The sequence below is a fragment of the Montipora foliosa genome, chromosome 1 (assembly GCF_036669935.1).
Source record: "Montipora foliosa isolate CH-2021 chromosome 1, ASM3666993v2, whole genome shotgun sequence".
Lineage (NCBI taxonomy): Eukaryota > Metazoa > Cnidaria > Anthozoa > Scleractinia > Acroporidae > Montipora > Montipora foliosa.
The window spans coordinates 46027151-46041236 of NC_090869.1; positions in this window are offsets into that span (position 1 = coordinate 46027151).

Genomic DNA, 14086 nt, shown 5'->3' on the forward strand with positions numbered 1-14086 from the left:
TTAATTTCGAATAAATTAGTCGAAGCTTTTGATTGGTTATCCTGCCGAAAAAAGCCTGTTTTTGTCGGGTTTTGTGCAGGGTCAAGGCCAAAAAAGCGAACAAAAACATGAAACAATGAAACTTGTCGAGTTTCATAACCAGCCTACATCTATTAACTATGGTATGTACCAGTAACAGTGAAAAGGCATATGCATCATTCCTCAACGGAGGAGATACACTACAAATGAACATGTACACAGACTCGATACTAAAATATCTGTCCAACATAAAAAAACAGGCAGAGGAGACCCAAGCTCAATATTTGAACAGTATTGAAAACGGCGGTTAAAATGAGCCGAAACATTTTGAGCAATAAATAACAGCGAATTAATTAACGATACAATTCGGATGCCGTAAAATTCAACATAAGAAATATAATTTCAAGGAATGAAAGTTTCAAAATCGCTCATAAGCTAGTCTAATTTCTTTTAACAGCTCGCACAAAATGGCAAGAAACTTACGCAGGTACTTGGTTCTACTTGTGAAGAACCTGCGCCAGTTTCCGGAGAAATTCTTGATCCTCCTTCTTTCGCTTCTCCGCTCTTTCCTCCTCTCGCCTTTCTCTTGCCGCTTCAGCTTCGAGGAAGCTCTTGTCAGCTGTTTCATCGGCTTCCGTCGCACCTGAAGGAACACCATGGCGACCGCCAAAACTTCAATGGGTTGCATAAACGTTATAGCCAAGTGAGAAATAAAAAATGTTTGATTTATGGTATAATTATCTCAATATTACACTGTAATACGGATACACCTGTCTTGTATCTGCTTGTACAGTACGCATATCAAAAACTCTCAAATACGGTATTCAAACATACTGATTGAAAAAAACTTTCACAGACGTCCGTCTCGATGTTGCTTTTGGACACAATTCTATTGTCTGGCCCTCCAATCGGAGAGCATTTTATAACTCTTACCTGTCACCGCTGTCAAATAATTCAGAGGTTTGTGAAGGTTTTCTGACTTTTCTTTGCTGCTGCCAGGGTTGTTTACGTTTGGCTCAACGTTTTCTGCGCTTGTTATTTCTTCATCATCGACCCCATCTATGGAAATTGTTGCAGACTGTATAATTACCTTTGGTTTGGTACATGGCTTGTCCGACAAAAACTCGTCCACTTCGTCGAAGAAAGCCGGCTTCTTCTTTGGTGTGGAATTTCCCGTCTTGCTGCATTTGTCTTTGTAGTTTCTATAGGCGCTTATCAGAGTGTGAATTCGTGTCTTGCAGCTGCCGTCGTCTCTGTCTTCATAGCCTGCAGCTCGAAGATATGCCGCAATTTCTAGCCATATTGGCTTTTTTCTTGTGCATGATTTTAGCTGGAGCTGGATATTCTCGTCTCCCCACTTTTCAAGTAACAGGAGGGTTTCTTTGTGCTCCCAGATTCTTCCGCGAGTTTTGGTTTCTGCCGCCATTTTGAATGTATTTTATTAAACACGATTGTTAAACTACCTCGAGAGGTAGTTTTGTTAAACACGGTTTTAGACGTGTTTTGTTAAACACGCCCGCAGTGTGAACGGCCAGTCTTATTAACCCTGTTTAACAAAACAAGTTTTAAACATGTTTAAGCTTTGGTGTGAACGGGGTATAAGTCGGATCGTGTGCAAAAGATGACTTCGCAAACTAATTTGTGAGTAATAATTTACAATGTTGTTTTTCCGCTTAACGTTCGTCTAACGTTATAGCTCCATCATGATTGTAATTTCACGTTAAGAAATGCTTTAATATCGTCCATTTATCTTTGTACGCTGCTCTCTTTTGATGTGAAAATAAACTGGATTCGTCTTAAGTTCGATTTTAAGGTCATTTATATTCCCTTTTCTGGTGAATGTCTAAGTTATTGTACTTTTTAGCAGTCACAACTCAACGATCCTTGCGTTCAAGTAGTTACCAAGTTATGGATTTGCAATTAATTTGAGTTGAAAATCAAAATCAAAGTCCATGTTAGTTAAAATAATGTTTAGAAGAACAGAAGTGTAGGTGCAGATGAAAATAGATCTCTATAGATTCAGGTTCGTGACTGTTTTGCAAATCCTTTTTTTTTTAGACTGTTGTTTTCTGGAAGCATTAATGATGTAATTTTGGTTTTGGGGGGACTGTCATGTGTTGTTGGATCAAGGAATCTGTTTTGAGTCAAGTATGGTTGACAGTGGATAGTTTTTCCTGAAAAGGCTGAAAGGAAGCATTATTGCCTTGGACTTTTTTTGGTTACACCCCACATGTTTGTTCTTTTCTTAGATGGCAAAATTTATTAATATATTATGTGATTTGGAGCTGCAGCTAGAAACAGTGTCCCATGCATAAGGTCTCATTGGGTTTGACGGCAGTAAAATAATTTTGGTAAAAAATATGTTTAGAGTTTTTATCATAACTTCTCATCTTGGTCCTGATGGACTTCAAACATGCTCTACCATTTTGCACAAGGAACTTGTCAATCAACCGTTACCTTTTGGTGTATTTGCAATAAGATCTTTGGATAGCAATTATTGATTTATTTTTCTTATCCCTTATGTGTAGATATCCTATGTCTGTCACATAGTTAGTTTTAAGCTTTTATTTCCTGTAGTGTATCTTTATTATAGTTAGCACATGACCCCACAAGCATGTATTATTGCTTTAATATCTACCGTGTTAACACACAGTTAACAAAGGGCACAATCATGCTACTCTATTTCTTTTGTTTTTTTTTGCATCTGCGCATGCTAAGCGTGTTAGACAAGTACCGTGCAAACGTGTTAGGACCGTGCCGTGCGCGTGCGATCATCTTATTCACTGTTTTCCCGTGGAGGGTCACATTTTTTGGAAAAATTTACACAATGGTGGCAACAAAAATTTTCTGAAACAATTTCCTATCAGTAAATGCGATTTTATTTGGCTGGCATCAAAATGCGAACAATAAGAGAGTGCTCAATTACATTCTTATTATCGCCAAATATTACATCTTCACAACAAGTGTCTGCGACAACAAAACTTTCATTAACCCCTGACGAAATCAGTGCGGTTCAGGCTGATTACCCTGCGAAAATTGAAACGGTGATGAAAATAAATGGCGGAAAGGAAGCAAAATTCCAAATCAAAGAAACATCCGTGAAGCCCAACAAGCCTAGTGAACAAGGCTTATCAATGAGTGACATACTCAGCAAGTACCCCGATGTATTTGAAGGCCTTGGAGAACTAGGACCGGAATTTCAACTTGAAGTAGAAGACTATGCGACCCCCAGTCAGTTGTCTCCGTGTAGGATCCTGGAAGAGTTGAAACAACCGCTCAAGCAGCACTTAGACAAACTACAGGAGGATGGAATTGTTGAGAAGGTTGACTTCCCAACTGATTCGATCAGGGCCATAGTAGTAGCCAAGAAGACAGAGACAACAGAGACAACAGAGACATTCGCTTGTGTTTGGACCCGAAGCCACTCAACAAATTCTTCAAGAGGTGCAAGTATCCCTTACCAGTCATCGAAGAAGTCCACCCAGAGTTAGGAAAGGCAAATGTTTTTACCAACGTCGATTGCAAAAACGGATACTGGCAAGTAAAGTTGAACGAGACCTCATCCAGCCTCAGCCTTTGGTCGCTACAAATGGAAATGCATGGCCTTCGGTATAGCCCCAGCAGGATAAATTTTTCAGAGCCGCCTAGATCAAGCTATCAAAGGTCTTAGCTGACGATATCCTCGTCACTGGAAACGGTGATAGCATATCCGAAGCCATTGCAGACCATGATAGAAGGCTTACATCTCTCTCTTTTGACTGGTTGCAGAGAACAGAAAATCAAGCTGAATCAAGCCAAGAATGAGCTGAAGAAGACTTTGATACTCTACATTGGTCACGTCCTTACCTCAGGTGTTAAAGCTGATCCATCAAAGATCTCTTCTATCACAGAAATGAAGAACCCCACAGATAAGTCAAGAGTATGACGACTCCTAGGCACAGCAAATTATCTTGCCAAGTTCCTACCCAAGTTTTCCGATGCCGCAGAGCCCTTAAGACAACTCACTCGAGCGCTTACAAAAGATGATCACGAGATTACAGAGGTATGACCTTGTTATACGGTACAAAAAAAAGAAAGAGATGCATCTGGCCGATACCCTCAGCTGCCACTATTTGGAAGCCGAGGACAGTACAACCGCAGCCAAGGTGTCACACATCCGCTCCAAGAAACAGATGAAGGACTCTATGAAATAAACCAGTTGTTAGCACAAGAAGCCCAAGTGAACGAGTACCACATTGCAACCGATTCAGACGAGACACTACAAGCTGTGAAAATCATGATCAAGAAGGGATGGCCTGACGAAAAGGGCCACCTTTCTCCAACGACAATTCCATACTATCATTTGAGAGATGAACTGGTGACCCAAAATTGGTTAATATTCCGTGGAGATCGCCTTATTGTTGCGAAGTCCCTGAGAAGACAAACTGTTAAGGAACTCCATGCAAGTCAAGGAGTAGAAACCACTCTAAGGCGGGCAAGAAAAACCCTCTACAGGCCAAACATAAAGGGTGAAATAGAGGACCACATCTCCAAATGCGATGTCTGTCCGCAGTTTGCGCCAAAACAGCCCAAAGAAACCCTCATCAGCCAAGCCATACCCAACCGCCCTGGGGCGAAGCTACAGATCTCTTCGAATACAGGCAGAAGAGTTACCTCATGACAGTCGACTATTTTCCGAAATTGACCGGCTGTACGATGCGACAACAAAAGCGGTGATCCTGAAGCTCAAAGCACACATGGTCCGATATGGAATACCAGACGAGTTGGTCTCCCCCAGTGCAGGTTCCATGACTTCCACAATTTTGCAGAGAACTACGGATTCAAGCACACGCTTACAAGTCCCTATCACCATCAGTCCAATGGGATGGCAGAATCTGCTGTAAAGCATGCCAAGAAAGTCGTACAAGTTGCTGAGGCCATAAAAAGAGATCCATACCTCATCCTACTGGACTACAGGAACACTCGTCAAGAAGGCCTGGACACAAGTCCTGCCCAGGGACTAACGAACAGATGCACCAAGACTACCATGCCAATGTCATCAAAGCTGTTGGACCCAGAAGTTGTCTCAGGAGAACACGAGAAAATCAGAAGGAGACAAGCACGGCAACAGAAATACTATAACAAGGGAGCAAGAGACCTGTACCGTTTAAAAGATGGTGACCCTGTTGTCATGCAACCTCAAGCTCTAAATGATCATGTGTGGAGGAAAGCCCACGTTACCCGTTAAGTCTGTATCAGGTTGTATGAAGTTGAAGCTGATGGCCAAACTTACATCCATAACCGGAGACACCTAAGAAAAGTGTCCCCTCCCCAGAATAGTGAAGTTGAGGAACAACCAGTGGAACAGAACACAGTGAATCAGCCGGGCGATAGTTCCCCCAGCAGGCCCAAGAGAGTCGAGAAAACAAATAGCCCAGTTGCTATGGAGCGCACTGTGACTGCAACACAGAGAGTCACCACTAGCGAAACCCCAACCGACAAACCAGAAATCAAGATGCGAAGCGGTCGAGTCTAAGACCAAAGAGATTCCAGGATTTTGTCATGACATAGGACTAAACCCTAACTTTAAACAATGACATTGGACCGGATTTGACTAAAGTGATTTAGTGATTTAGTGAATTGCATTAATGTGACTCTTGATTATCAACATTCAGTCGATTTTGACTTACATTTCGAACCCTTGCTGGTTTTCTTTCCGATTCCTGCTTTAATAATTAGATCATTTTCTTTGCTTTCTTCTATAGAAAAATTCATTTCCTAACAAATGACTTCCACGATAAATTTTACGCTAAAAACCAATATCGCATGAATCACGAAGCGATGAGTGTGACATCGGTTTTTCCAGTGAAATTTACTTTGCAATTCACCAGTTTGGCAATAATTTTTTCTAGAACCGAATGAGTTTTAAAAGAAAACAAGCATGAAGCACAACCTCAGCGAGCGAACTGAAAAGGAAAAAAGCCATTTCAGAGTCAACTGTCAATAGCCGGCAATTAGGAATCATGCTAAAATTAGAAGCCATAAAAACAACTTTGTCAATTCAAGGTCAAAGAAGAGTTTCACTGATGTACTTTATTCCACTTTGAAAACAAGATCATTCACATTTTGATGCATTTCGTTGAAACACGCCAGGTTGGCTTGGTACAAGAATTGGCAAACTACGGCAATGCAACCAAGAAAGGAAGAACTTCAAACATGATCTGCTCCAACACTTAAATAACGTTTGGGTGCTTTAAACAAACTTCTGAAAACACAAGCTAGCGAGATTTCCCCTAATTTTACGAGAACTCATTGTGAATACGTGTTTATAACATAAGGGCAAAATGTTCTTGTCACTGTCGAGGCACAACGAAAACCAGTTGGACAAACGGATCAAAAAAGCACTTGTTCGCTCGCATTTTAGAGGAAAACAGACAAACAAATCAACTTTTTCTTTATGTCCAAAAGAGTACAGATAATTGTTATTTAATTCCAGTTGACAACAAAAATTCGATTTTCATTCCTGAAAAGAGGAAGAACCGATTAAACCACCTTTTAAAAATACGCATCCACTTTAAATAGCGCATCCGTAAAATAACAAACGGTTTAGTGCCCAAGGAAAGAATTTGTGTGCTAAGTATGAGCTATTACTGGTATTCTGTTTTGTCGTTGTCGTTCTCTTTTGCTCAGTCCTTTCGTTTCTGTTCTAGTCATAGGTCCTCCAGGCATCATGTAATCTTATCAGAGCTTCTAAAGATCGTGATAGAGTATCTGACAATGTAGGGTACACACTACTTAAATGTGATTGTAACATTGTTCATCCATGTTAATTATTACATACCGTACAGCTTCATGAAGACGGAATGAAGAAGTTAAAAGTTGTGGAAGTATTACAAAAAATGAATATAATGGCGTAAACATGAAAGTGATCAGCACTAACATGACTACAGTCAAGATCGGTTTATTACATTAACACACACCTGTAGACAAGTACAGTATGACTTCCATTTTTGGGTCCATGAATTATTAAAGTGCCCTGGGCAAGCAAAATTTGAGAGTTACTTGCCCAAAGGGCGAGATGGAATTCAAATATTTTTCGAGCCCTGTATAAGATGTCTTTAATTTAAGTCTACAGTTGATTGAAACCGAGAAAGATACATGTAATATTTTTTCTTGTAAACAATAAATAACATGTCAAAGTTCACAGTTACCATGTGTCTTACATACAATAAAAACCAACAAAGACTATCCCGTAACCCAAAAAGGTCTAATGCTTATTATAGCTTATTATTTCTTTGGCGCTTTTAGCAGACTGGGAAACCTTAGCTTTGCCCTGATTTTTTGGGCAGTGCTTGTCGTTGACGACAAGGCTAAAATTTGTCCAACAGTAAATATGCTGTTTTAGTCAACAATTCCTCTTTTCACCTATCTCTTATCTCTCTAAGTATTTATTGCATCATTTTGCTTTCTCTTAGCACAGCCAAGCATCATCGTGGCTACGCTTGATAATGGTGTCATGAAGTCGCCAAAACGTTGGGAGATTATATTGCTTGTTTTTACTTGCCTATGTAACACTAAGAAAGACCCTAAAAATAGGGAAAAATAGGAAGCAGGCCGAAAAATAGGAAAAAATAGGAACTTGACGCCCTGTGATATATTGTCATTTAGTTTTACTTATTCCTTAAAGTACTACTGTGATCAAATTTTTATCCCTTGAGTTTTTTGGTTTATCACATAGAGTACCATGAAACATTAAAAACGCTGTTTACCGTTTGGAAATATCTGCATTGGTTCCAGAGATATTTAAGTTTGAAAAATGTGTTAAATATGCAAATGAGAAGGCTGATGACGTCATTCACCCAACCCAATAGAACATCAAGAATATAAATAGAGCTATCTCGGTCAATTTGCAACAGAGACCATTGAAACTTGGTGAGCTGATAGTTCTGAAGGCAACACGCCTACGACTGTAAAGAAATTGGTTCCCATGGCAACTCACTCTTTTCCAGTCCCCTCCAACCTGATTTCAATATTTTGGTGATCTCAGGCTAGAAATACATTTACCAAGGCCACAAACTCGACCTAACATCTTTATATGCTGGCAGGATCATGCAGATGAGGCACCATTTGCAAATATCATAACAGAACGCCAAAGGTGGTCTGCAAAGCTTTTAATATCAGGGAGGTCTGGAACCCAGTATGTTGCCATGGTAACAAAAATGGTATGCTCATATTGTGGAACACATCTACTAGAATCTTAGTGCAAAGAACCAAGTATTTCTGATACAAATTGGCTGAGATATCTTTCTCCATCATACTTGATCAAAATTTGGTAGGGTTTATGACGTCATCACTTGGCTAATTTGCATATTAAAAAAACTTGAATATCTCCAGAACAAAAAGAGATATTTGAAAATGGTAAACAGCATTCTTCTTCTCGTACAGACTACGCTTTTATGTGCCAAAATGGCTTCGATAGGGAAGATTCAAATTTCGTCACAGTAGCACTTTAAGCATCTATTCTTTGAAAAGCCTTTTTAGGACGACAATTAAGTTTGTATGTATGCATGTACGCCACATTACACACCTGCCACAGCGAACAAAACAAGTTTATAAACATATCAAGCAACAGTGAGGTTGGTGATGGAAACCCTCCATCAGCTCCCACCACTCACTGTAAATAGTCTTCCTACAACACTGTCAAGAGGTCAAACAAATGAAATCACCTATATTCATAACTTTTCTGAAAATAAAAAAAGAAAGATGCCATGAACTATGACACTCTTTCTACAGACATTAACCAAACTCAAGGGCTGCTGTACTCTGCATAATGCAGAAAGCCTCACAGCTATAGAGATTTACTGCCTCACTGTGACACCAGATAAACAAAAGATCCTCACCAACAACACCACATATTAAGTTTGTCAACTCAAGATCCTGCAGATTTCAAGGACCTTGAAGTATTTCATCATTTAAAATAAAAATATCTTAAATTTCTCACATGATTTTGACAACTTAGCTCTTTCTGCAAAGCCAATTCATGTCAGAAAGCCTGTAGTCATGTCAGAAAGCCACATTCCTTGATCAATCACGTGGAATTCTGGAAATGTGCACCTAAAAAAGTTAATATCCACTTGAGAAGAGTTTACTGTATTATGTCCTTGCAGGTGAATTAATCTGATTTATATGATTGTAAAGCTTAATAACAAAACTTCTGAAAGTCAATTTGGAGTCTATTTTGAGGCTTCTCACAAATCAGTGCCATAAATCCCTTCATACATATCTTCAAACTGAAAACGTTCAACATGACTCTGTTATCAAGTAACTGTGTGAAGTATTCAGATATTTGTTTTTGCTACCAACCCATAATGTGGAATGTTCAAGAGACACTTTACAAAAAAAACCATTACATTTACAGTACAAGAACTCAAATTCAAGCTGATCATGATCTCATTCAGCAACCACATTTACAATCAATATCAACTGACATTCACACATTAATTACTCAGATGAGGGAGAAATGTTATACCCTGAGTGGAGTTAATATTTACCAGTTCAGACATACGATTGTCATGAGTGATTGCATAAGATTTATTTTTGCACTATGCCCACTGAATAAAGCCAAACTTGGCTATCAATGCTGCACTCTGTTGCAAGGCAAAATGACAACAACAACATGGGAAAGATTTGGCTTTGTCAAACAAAGCTAAAATTACAATCTAAGTTAAGTCTGCCTTCGCATAGGTGAGGGCTAGAAATTGCCAATACACAATCATATACTTAATAGGATGATGATGTATTTCAATCAATCAATCAATCTTTATTTTGCCTCAATTGTAAATAATACAAACTTTAAAACATACAGTTAGTGGCGACGAGACCTCTAAAAACCATAGGGTTTATGATGAGAGGTGTCCTTGGTGATACATGAATAAGTAATCAATTACAGTAAAAGGTTAACGTAGAAAATGAAATGAAAAGAAAAAAAAGAAATCAAACTGCTATTTTCATAGCTTTATAGTTTTATGTTAGGGGCCGGTCACACTAGGCGACAAAATGTTTTTAAGCTCGGCCGAATTTCAGGGAAAATTTTGGTTTAACAAAGTTTTGTTCCAAAATTTTTGTTAAACGCGGTCGCACTGGGAAGTGACAATCTTATCTTTCATGCCGAAAACAACCATTTCAGCGACGTGCATTAAATTAAAGATCTGAGGTCAAAACATAGGAACACCATTTCAGTTTTCAAAATACTCAAAGATGGTTCTGCCAAGAAACATGTTTCTGATGCTTGCAGTATCATATCGCAAAGGAAAGTCGTTAAAAGACAGCTTGGTCAGAGCAAAACTTTGAAGGCATAGATTTTAGAATCGCTTGCGAATGGCAGGAGTCATGCAGGTCTGTCAACACTTTTTTAACATTTGTATGATTTAATGGACGGGCCCCATTCTGCTTTGCACTAGAATATTGCTTCCAGCTAATGATACCTAGAACTTACCAAACACTCAAGATCTAAAATGGTATCACAACAACAAAAGACACTCTAACAAAGAAATATACTGTGATTGTTAAACATGAAACGTGACAGACTTCAACAAGATCTGGAATGCATCAACCACAGCCTTCATATTACTATCTGGTTGACTTTTGGACATCACAGGAAACATGGAAGGTGGCAGATTTCTAAAAGATCTAGAAAGCATTAATAACCTTCAGATTACCGCCTGGTTTACCTTTAGACATCACAGGACTAGCGAATCCTCCCCGCTTCATTGGCTCAATATCTCAGATCTGATTGTGTTAATAAGATAGCCAATAAAAGCAATCGTAGGGATGTTTGGATCCGCACAACGCTTTCCAAAGCTATTACAACACAAGCACTCACAGGAAACTTTTCGAGATTCCCATTTGGGAATTAAATGGGAAATTTTCCCACTCATGGGAAAGAATTGGGACAAGAAATTACTTTTGGGGGAAAATTTTGGGTTTTTATTGGGAAAGAACGTCTACTTTCCTTTTACATCCCAATATTGGGAATATGCTGTGAACGTTTTCCCAAGTTATACCCAAAGCTGGGAACAATATGGTAAAAGTTTCCAATTTATTCCCAATATTGTGAATTATGGGGGAACATTTCTTCAAGTTATTCCCAGAATTGTGATTAATATGGGAACATTTATCCAAGTTATTCCCAGAACTGTGATTAATATGGACAAATTTCCCAAGTTATTCCCAGCATTGGGAATGATATAGAAACCGTTACCCAAGTTATTCCCAGAATTGTGATTAGTATGGGAACATTTATCCAAGTTATTCCCAGACTTGTGAATAATATGGAGACATTTCACAAGTTATTCCCAGCATTGTGAATGATATAGAAACCTTCACCCAAGTTAATCTCAGAATTGTGATTAGTATGGGAACAGTTATCCAAGTTATTCCCAGAATTGTGAATAATATGGACACATTTCCCAAGTTATTCCCAGTATTGTGAATGATATAGGAACCACTTTACCCAAGTTATTCCCAGAATTGTGAATAATATGGACACATTTCCCCAAGTTATTCCCAAAATTGTAAATAATAAGGGATTATTTCCCCAATTTAATTCCCAATAGTGTAACACGGATAAATGAAAATAAAAGCCTTTATTATGATGATTCAATAGATTAAAGAGATATCTTCCACGTTTGACCGGCCTTGTTCCAAAAGGAACATGAAGCATCAATGTTAAGAATTACACACACTATGTCAGCACTTTATCCACTTAATGAATACCAGTATCTTTCCCACTTTGTTTGAGGGTTAATTGGAGGACTTCGCTTGGAATCTTGTTCATTTTTCTTCAATGTTTCCTGCGCCATCTTGTATAACGAGTGAGAGACCAGACTGGAACTAGTGAGCCGTTTTCATTTTGGCCAGCAGTCTCCCTGGCAAGCTCTTACCGATTTTGGCGGGACAGGTCTCAAAAACCGCTGATTGACTAAGGTTGTCTTTCAAGGACGCGTGCGCAGGACGGTAACCACTGACTTATTGTTCACTGGCGAAAAACATGGCTGCCATCGGGTGTTTATCCGATCTCCGTCGATAAAAAAAAGACCTTTTTCAGGCCAGTAAAACGGACGAATGTTTTGACTGCATAGTGCGTTTTTATGCCAGCGAGATTCTCTTTTAAGTTGTGGGCCACCGTACTTTTTAGCCAACAGTGCTACGAGGGAAATTTCTTTCACAATTTCAAGGTCAACGCGAGTCCAGGTTGCTGTGACAGTGTTTGAGTGGAAATTTGTTTGTGGAGCTTACCGGCTAATGGAGTACCACCTTGATTTCAATTCTTGCGTTTATCTTTTTAAAAGTGGAGCAAAAAATATATCACTAAATTTCCAAATGGTTTCTCTTTCGACTAAATATTTGCACACTGTTTCCGCATCTAGCAGAAAATGTTAGATGTTTGCATTTTTCTTCAAAATTAAGTTGTTAAAATGGCCATTCAAGTGGTCCATGGAGGCAAATTTATTAAGACGGAGGAAAAAAAAGAAATGCATGACGTCCCTGAAAAGTTAGAAATATATTTCAGTCGTTAAATAAATTTTAAAGTGAATTTAGCACCAATATGAAGGACAGAATTCACTCGACATAAAAAACAACTTGCTTTAATCGGAACACACGCCTTTGCCGACAACAAACCAGGGGCAATGCGAGGTTCGCTACGAAAAGAAAGAAATACAGTAATATAAGTTAGGACTGTAACTATGTAAAACGTAAACTAAAAAGATTATTTAACAAATAACAAGGCTTACCGAATGTGCGCAACAAGACAGGAAAAAAGAGTACTCGGTTTAACAGTTGAACAGGACGAAAAAACGATTTAACAAAATTTTCGGTCCTAATATAGTTCTACTAATTGGCCCCTTGGGGAATAACGAGAAAACTCCTGAGACACTAAACTGATTTTGTTCACTAACGAGGTAGTGTTACTTGAGTTGAAAAGAATATGACACGAAAAAGGATAACAGTAATAATAATATTACAAAATGGAGTTATAAACTGGAGTTATATTATAAAATGGAGTAATAAACTGTCTGCAACAACCAATGTCATACATAACATGCCATATAAGCACCTCATATTGGGTAAACTAGAAGGAAACCTTTTAGTTGCAATTATATTTTGCTGTAGTCATTTCAAGCAAATGCCAATCGTTTGCTTCCCTCCAAATTATAGAAATAAACACAGATTAGGTTAACTCTGAATAGCCAAAACAACAATACCAGTATTCCAAGTTGAAAATTTGATTCAGAAATCCAGTTCACTAGCAGGGGGGATTTTACTGTAACAAAATATTACTACAGCTAATAATACACTTTCAACACATTGTAGTGGGTTAATGTGACAACAAAAATAATTAATCAAGAATTGGTTTTATCTTCCAGCAATAAAACAACAGGAGGATATAAAATTAGGTATCTTCAAAGTTTAGAAAACTTGTTGAAGGTGATTCAGTGCTATTATCCAAAACAAATTTCATGCTGGCCTACTAAATACTTCCAGTGCAATAGATTATTTAACCTCTCTTTGTGGACTCTCGTTGCAACACAGGGGTTTCAATAATTTAAATCCCCTTCCATTAGATTTAACTTTTAAAAAACTCCATAACTTCATATTTATGTAATAATTGTTCAAAGTCATCGAGCAAAAGCATACAAAGCTACATTTGAAAGGGGCGTAATCCCATGTTGGAGTTTTCTGGAGAAGGCTTTCACAGGTATAACTGCTGTTGCCTTTCCATATGGAAAAAATATTTCAACATTAGGTGCAATGAATTTTTAGCAATTGCTTTAAAGAATACTAATCATTCCTACCATTTCCAAGGATGAATAAATTAAAGTTGAATGCAGTAAGTGTAAGAAGTAAAAAAAAGTGGCATATTTTTTCAAACTGTAATCTATTTCCATTCTTGATTTAGTCCCTGGATAGTATTAAACAATGGTGGTAAAGTAAACAAACTGCCCCAAGGGGGGGGGGCTCCCTTACGAAAATGACAGGGTTCTTTTTGTTCCTTTTTGGAGAAAAAAATGTGGATTTGTACTGCCTA